We start from the raw sequence: 7262 nt of genomic DNA, 5'->3' as shown, positions 1-7262 counted from the left end.
GCTCCCGTCATTACTTACAATGGTACTCTAGTAAGTAATAATTAGAATGCTATAAGACATTGGACCTCTATATTGCATATCTAACAATTGTAAAGCAAGTGAATGCACCGACAACAGATGCATTTTTAAGCAGTGTGATGGGCCAGCAACTTCAGTGAAAACATTCAAGACTTGAGAAAATGTTACATCCACGTAAATTTTATCACATTGTCTGAGAGAGATTTCCTTAGTCTAATACAAGTTAAAAGAGAGTTCTGAACACTCGCATAAATTTAAATTCTGGATCTGCTTCTTAGCTTGGTAGTAGAGAACATTCACTTTCTCAAGCTTATTGCTCGGCAGAGGTGGTTTTTTTATCGTGTTTCGTGGTTATCTTCGGCTTACACTATATATACATATACAAAGAAAAAATGTACGTACATAAATTATAATAATATCACACTTATTTTGAACTAGCTTAAAATTATGAATTTGCCTTTATTTCTATTGGTTGTTGGCTATAAGAAAAAGTGTTAGTTTTGTATTTTCTTATTCGTAGATTTCTGTTACTATTTGTTGTTTCTTCGGTTTGGTTTTTATATTGGATTGTCGGTGTTACGACTTCTTTTTCATTTTTCTAGAGCCGAGTCTACTGAAAACACCCTCTCTACTTTCCCATACCCCAGAGATTATACTAGGTTTATTGTTGTTGCCGCCTCTATTTCACGTTTAATTTAGAATTGGACAATTTTCCTTGGCAAATACTTGAAGTAGCATGGCGGCTATGTCCAAGTTCAGTTGATCAGCTGCTCAGTTCAAATAACTTTTCAATTGCTTTAACATTCCAATAGTGTCCTCCACTAGCAATCTTCTTGTTAGATATTTCCCAATTGCTATGACAATTTCTTATTATTAAAAGTCCCAAATTAGTCGAGGTTGAATGTTTAAAATCCCGAATTAGTGAATTTAATAGAGAAAATTTAGGTTTAGGATAAAAATTAGCTATACGGTTGGATCTGCCCTGATTGAAATATTTGCAATAGGAATCCATAAAGTTCAGATCTTGGATCAACCTCTATTGACGACCACTTCGGTTCAGCATAAAACATCTTGTAAATAGCTAGATTTGGACGCGATATACTTGCATGATCGTGGTCTCTCGACTCTTTGTGCGTGTGCGCGCGCCCATGTATTTTATGAGTAGCTGTGTTTTTGTTTTGTTTTGTTTTTCTATTTTTTTTTTTTGTTGCTAAAGTAGCTGTGATGAAATTGACACAGCAACATGATGTTTCTGGTGGGACTTAAAGTTAGGATTCTTCATGTTTAATCAAATCTCAAATGGGGTCAATTCATGTTGTTTCAAGATTTATCTTGTCCCTTGTTTTTAACTACCCAAAGTCTTCCCCTATGAGGCTATGAATATGACATCCATTTTTCACACACTCTATGGCTGGTAGTTGTGGCACCACTTGGAGCATATACAGTATTTTTCCGTTTCAATTAGATGAAGTAGTTTTGACTCGGTATAAAGTTTAAGAAAAAGAAAAAATTAAAACTTGTGGTCTTAAAAGCTAAAGGGGCAAAAGTTTTGTGGGGTCATGACATTTTTATGATTGTAAAAGCTTTTCATTAAGGGTATAACAGGTAAAATGAAGATTTTTAAGTTGAATTATTTCCAATTATCGAAATGTGTCATTCTTTTTGGAACGAACTAATAAGAGAAGTTTGTCATCTAAATTGAAACAAATGGAGTATATTTTTAGTTTCCAAATGGAAGTCCGATATTCGCTTTAGAGCTCAATTATATAGTTGATCACAATTTGTTTGGAAAAGACGTTGTTAATTTGCTATCATCATCGTGGTTGTTAATTTACTTTGGCAAAAGTGACAAAGTAATTGTAATCAAGCAGTATAAATATTAACAATATAACAATTAGACATCAATTCCAAACCAATTAGAGTCGATCACGCCTTATTTCAATAAGGGTCATAACATTATTGTAAAACTAAATTATTTGGATGTTACTCCAATGTACACCTCTTATATGTGGGATTCTTAATTATCTCACTAAAATTCAAAAATAAAACATCTCCTCACCTAATTTGTGAAGTATAATTCTTGAAAGGTACTAATAAATGCATATAATGGATTCACACCAAACATTTTGAAGATTTGAAGGACCCGTTTGGCTATAAATTTTGGGGCATTTGTATCTATACCCATTTTTTGGGTCACGTTTTAACTTGTACCCCCTTTGCAAAAAAATTTGCAAGCGTACCCACTTTTTCGTGTAACTTCAACATACAGGGCTGAAGTAGCAAAGACAATCACGCAAAACTTCAACATTCTAGTAGACGGGCCTGAAAATTGCAAGCGTACCCACTTTTTCGCGTAACTTCAACATACGGGGCTGAAATAGCAAATACAATCACGCAAAACTTTAACATTCTAGTAGGCGGGCCTGAAGTAGAAAGTGTGTTGAACCAAGTGTGCTGAAGTTTTTATTTGTAATTGTTGAACTTAAGCATAGTAGCTAAAGTTTTGTTCTCTATTTGCTGAAGTTTTTTGTTTGTAATTGCTGAACTTAAGCATAGTAGCTGAAGTTTTGTTCTCTATTTTGCTGAAGTTTTTGTTTGTAATTGCACTAAATAAGCTGAAATTTTTTTGTCTTGGATTCATTAGTTTTGTCATTAAGCTTTTTCAAAAACTTCAGCAGAAGAAGCTCAAGTTGTTTAGTTCATTTATAAAAACTTCAACACTAAATAAACTGAATTTTTTTTGTCCTGGATAAGCTTTTTCAAAAACTTCAGCAAAAGATGCTGAAATTATTTAGTTCATTTGTAAAAACTTCAGCACTAAAAGCTGGAGTTTTTTGTCATGGATTCATTAGTTTTGTCATAAAGCTTTTTCATAAACATCACCAGAAGATGCTGAAGTTCTTTAATTCATTTGTAAAAACTTCAACACCATATAAGCTGAAGTTTTTGAAAAAGCTTTTTAACATACTAGATAGATAATCAAATTGCCAACAGTATCTAAATCATAAATTTTGGAAACAATAAACGTAAAAAGAACAGAATTATTATTGTCTACTAACTTACGTACTTGGAAATATTCACAAATGATTGTCTACTAACTTACGTAATTATTTATAATTTATTTTTAAATAATCTGATAAACATATTTATGGCAATCATCCCATGAACTAAAGTTTCATAGCAACACCAACAACAGCAGCAGCAACAGAAGAAGAAGAAGAAGAAGAAGAAGAAGAAGAAGAAGAAGAAGAAGAAGAAGAAGAAGAAGAAGAAGAAGAAGGAGGAGGAGAAGGAGGAGAAGGAGGAGGAGAAAGAGGAATGAAGTTGTTTAAAAAGTGGGTACAAGTTAAAACTTTTTTAAAAATGGTTATAGGTTAAATGGGGGCGACCAAATAGGGAGTCCCGTGCAATTTTTACATAAATTTTGCCAAAATAAAATTCGATTTTATTTGGCAAACACATGTTTGGTTATAGATTTTGCCTATATTTTGGCAAAATCCCAAATCTCAAATTCCAAACCAGCTCAATAGCTGATTTTGGGCCAAAATATTTACAAACACTAATAATATACATGTGTTTTCCAAAATAAATTTGGGAAATATATTTTGAAAACTGATGTCCAAATACATTTTCATCTTCAAACCAAACTTCGCCCAAATCAAATTTTTCAAAACAAATTTTAAAATCTATGGTCAAACGCTAGCGAAGAGTGTGATAGAAACAACACGAATTGTCAATTTCCAAGAATATGGAACACTAACATAAGCTTGTGTACCAATGTGACAAATGCACCTTAACCCTTTCCTTTTGCATATTTTACTTTATAGTTTTCAATGTGACAAGTACTTGTCTAACACAAACGAGTGTTATTTTTTTGTTTGACTAGTATTGAATCCAAAGGTATTAGTAAGTATCTATCTAACACCACCCTCGGTTATGATAGAAGGAAGAATGTAATTAAAAAAATTCGGATAGAAAGCGTTTTCCCGCGGCATGAACTTTATTTGTTAGGACCGCAATGCGAATATTGGATACAGTAGAGAAAACAAAAAAAAAAATAAGATTCCCATATGTCTAGGGCCGGAGCTAGCCTTTCGTGTATGGTTCGATCGAATCAGTAACTTTCGTCCAAACTTTATATTTATCTTATGAAATTTATTGAATATGTACACATTATTAATTTAAAATTCAGTAACTTAAAAAAAACTAAAATTTCGAATCCATAAGCTTCAAATCCTAGCCCCGTCTATGCATATATCATCTGCATCTATGACTCAACAGTCCTCACACTTCACCTTCTCTTACTCAATTGGCAAATATCCAAGAAATTTGTTATTCTGCAAATTACATAGATATTATTCCATCTGTTCCATAATAAGTGACTTTTTAATCTTTGGCATACTTCTTAAGAAAATATGAACTCCTAGAGAGAAAAAATGTACTCACTAAATTATCCTTAATTAATTGTTACCTTGACACATTGAGATATGTAAATAAGAGCAAATTTTGGAAAAATAAAATTAGTTTCTTCTTATTATATAAAAGGACACTTATTTTGGACTAAATAAAAAAGCTAAAAAGTTGGGTGAAATTCAAAAATAGCCAGATTTACAAGTGGTAATTGGAAAATAGCCACAGTTTTAAAAGTAATCGAAATTTAGCTACTTTTCATGTAAAGATAAATCTAAACGAAAACACTGTTCAAAATTCGAAAAATATTCCAGCATAATATACTGGAGTTCGAATTTTTTACATGTGAACTTCCAGCATAATATACTGGAGTTCCAGCGTAATAAACTGGTCCAGCATAATATGCTGGAAGTTCATACACATGTGCTCCAATCTCCAGTATACTGGAACTTTCATGTGCTGGAGTTCCAGTATAATATGTTGGAAGTTCATATACAGATACACCCAGGGGCGTACGCAGAAATTTTTGTAAGCGATGTCGAAATTTATAAAAGAATTAAAATATAACTTTGATTATCATAAAAATAACCTTAGTCTATTGATTTTATTGAGTCTTACAAAAGGTCATGAGTATTTGCGAAAGAAAAATGTGCTAGTTGAGGTTTGAATCTTTGACCTCTTAGAGAAAAATCAAGCACATTACCAACACACCAAGACACAATTTATGTCAAGTGGTGTCATTTTTTCCTAGTTATCTATTTCCGTACAGAATTAATACATATATTTAGTAAAATTTTCCGACGAAGCGGTGTCGCGTGACACCGCTTCGGTAAGCATAAATCCGCCCCTGGCTACACCAATCTCCAATATATTATGTTGGAACTTTTCGTGTTTCAGCAAAATAGTGATTATTTTTCAATGATTGTGCAAATGCTAGTTATTTTTCAATTAACAATCCGAAAACTGGCTAGCCCTGCTATTTTCACTAAAATGCCATTTATTATGGACCGGGGAGTATAATATCAAGTGCAAGTACACAAATCCACTAGCTAATTAATGACATTTTAATGTAAAAAAAGCACGGTATAGCCAGTTTTCGGACTGGTCATTCAAAAATAGCCAGCGTTTACGAAGTCAATGCAAAATAGCCATTATTTTGCTGCAACAGAGACCGGTCCTGCATAATATACTGGAGTTGAGTGCACCTGTGTATGAACTCCATCATATTATGTTGGACCGACATACTTTGCTGACTGCAGTATAATATACTGGAGACTGGAGCACCAGTGCTCCAAACTGCAGTATATTATACTGGACAATTATTCTTGCTGGAACTCCAGTATATTATGCTGGAGTTCTAGTGTACTTATGCTGGAACCCCATCATACTGGAGTTCCAGCATACTTATCCTGAAACTCCAGTATAATATGCTGGAGTTCAAGCATACTTATGCTGGAACTCCAGTATAATATACTGGCGTATTTTCCGGGTTTTGAATAGTATTTTCGCTCAGATTTATCTTTACATGAAAAGTAGTTAAATTTCGATTACTTTTGAAACTAAGCTATTTTTGAACGACCGGTTGTAAATCTGGCTATTTTTGAATTTCTCCACATTTTAATTGCATTGTTGAGTTCCTAAAAGTTTGTATTTTTTTCTCTGAATTAACAACATAACGCCGTCTTGTCTCCCTACAACCAGACCCTGTATTTTAGGTATATGCAGTTTTCCCTATTATTTAGGCGAATTAATAATAACTTTTTCTGAGAGAGAGGGATAGATAAAATGAGTTTTTTCTGAGAAAAGTGCGACCATGCTGATGAAAGGGACATTTATTTATTTTTTGGACACAATAAAATGGTACATTATTCAAGTAAATAAAAAGAAAAAGAAATTCTCGATCAATTTCATATTATTTTTTCTTTCTTGATCTTGTGCAGCTTAAAAAAAATATATTCTTGTCTCAATCATAAGAATGAGTGTCTAAATTATCACTTTTTTACCTTCAAACTTTTTTCTTAATAAACACTCGACTATTTGAAATAACAATAATATATTTCAAAAAAAAGTTTCTAAATGACTTTTTAAAAATAAATTTTATTTACTAAAATGAACCAAACTTATTCCCTTTACGTCATAAGAAAATTGTATTGTTTCAGAAATTTGTTTAAGATCACATGTTTTTTTAGGTTTTAATAATATATAAGATCTTTTGCTTCTATTTATCGGATCCGACTCCTTTCCTTTTCTTCTTTTTTCTATTTTTCAATTTTTTTACTTGGATGAATAACAAGTGTCATATTTTGATATTAATATTTTAAATTTAACTAACAAAAATAATTTAAATTATTGTTAGGATAATAAAATGAGAGGGAAGTTTTTTAACGATAGCAATTATTGCTACTATACGTGTTTACCCTAAAAACTGGATAACAATTAAACTTAATATGTGGTTTTAAAGATACGTGATTTCACCTAATACCAATTGATAAACGCAAAGATAAGTGATGGAAATTGACAATAAAGTAAAGCAATCTCCTGATTCAATCCATTTAGTGAGCTCCTCGAGCATCTTCATAATGTCGGGGTCAGTTCCCGATCCATTATCATTCAATTTCTCCTGTACAGGTTCGACCCTAAGAACAACTTCCTATGATGTATCGAGATCGATTCTGCTTGGTGCCCGATTCTGATTTTGGAGTTGTGCTATCGCAGCCTACTGAGTTTGTAACATTTCAAATATCACTCGAAGGCTAATCCAGCCTTCTTCACCACTCTGTGCATTCTGATCGGCTGCCCGGGCATCTCTGCGGACGCTATTTTCAGCGTCGGCG

The sequence above is a fragment of the Nicotiana tabacum genome, chromosome 8 (genome assembly GCF_000715075.1).
Source record: "Nicotiana tabacum cultivar K326 chromosome 8, ASM71507v2, whole genome shotgun sequence".
NCBI classification, from domain to species: Eukaryota; Viridiplantae; Streptophyta; class Magnoliopsida; order Solanales; family Solanaceae; genus Nicotiana; species Nicotiana tabacum.
Note: the sequence above shows the minus strand (reverse complement) of the source record.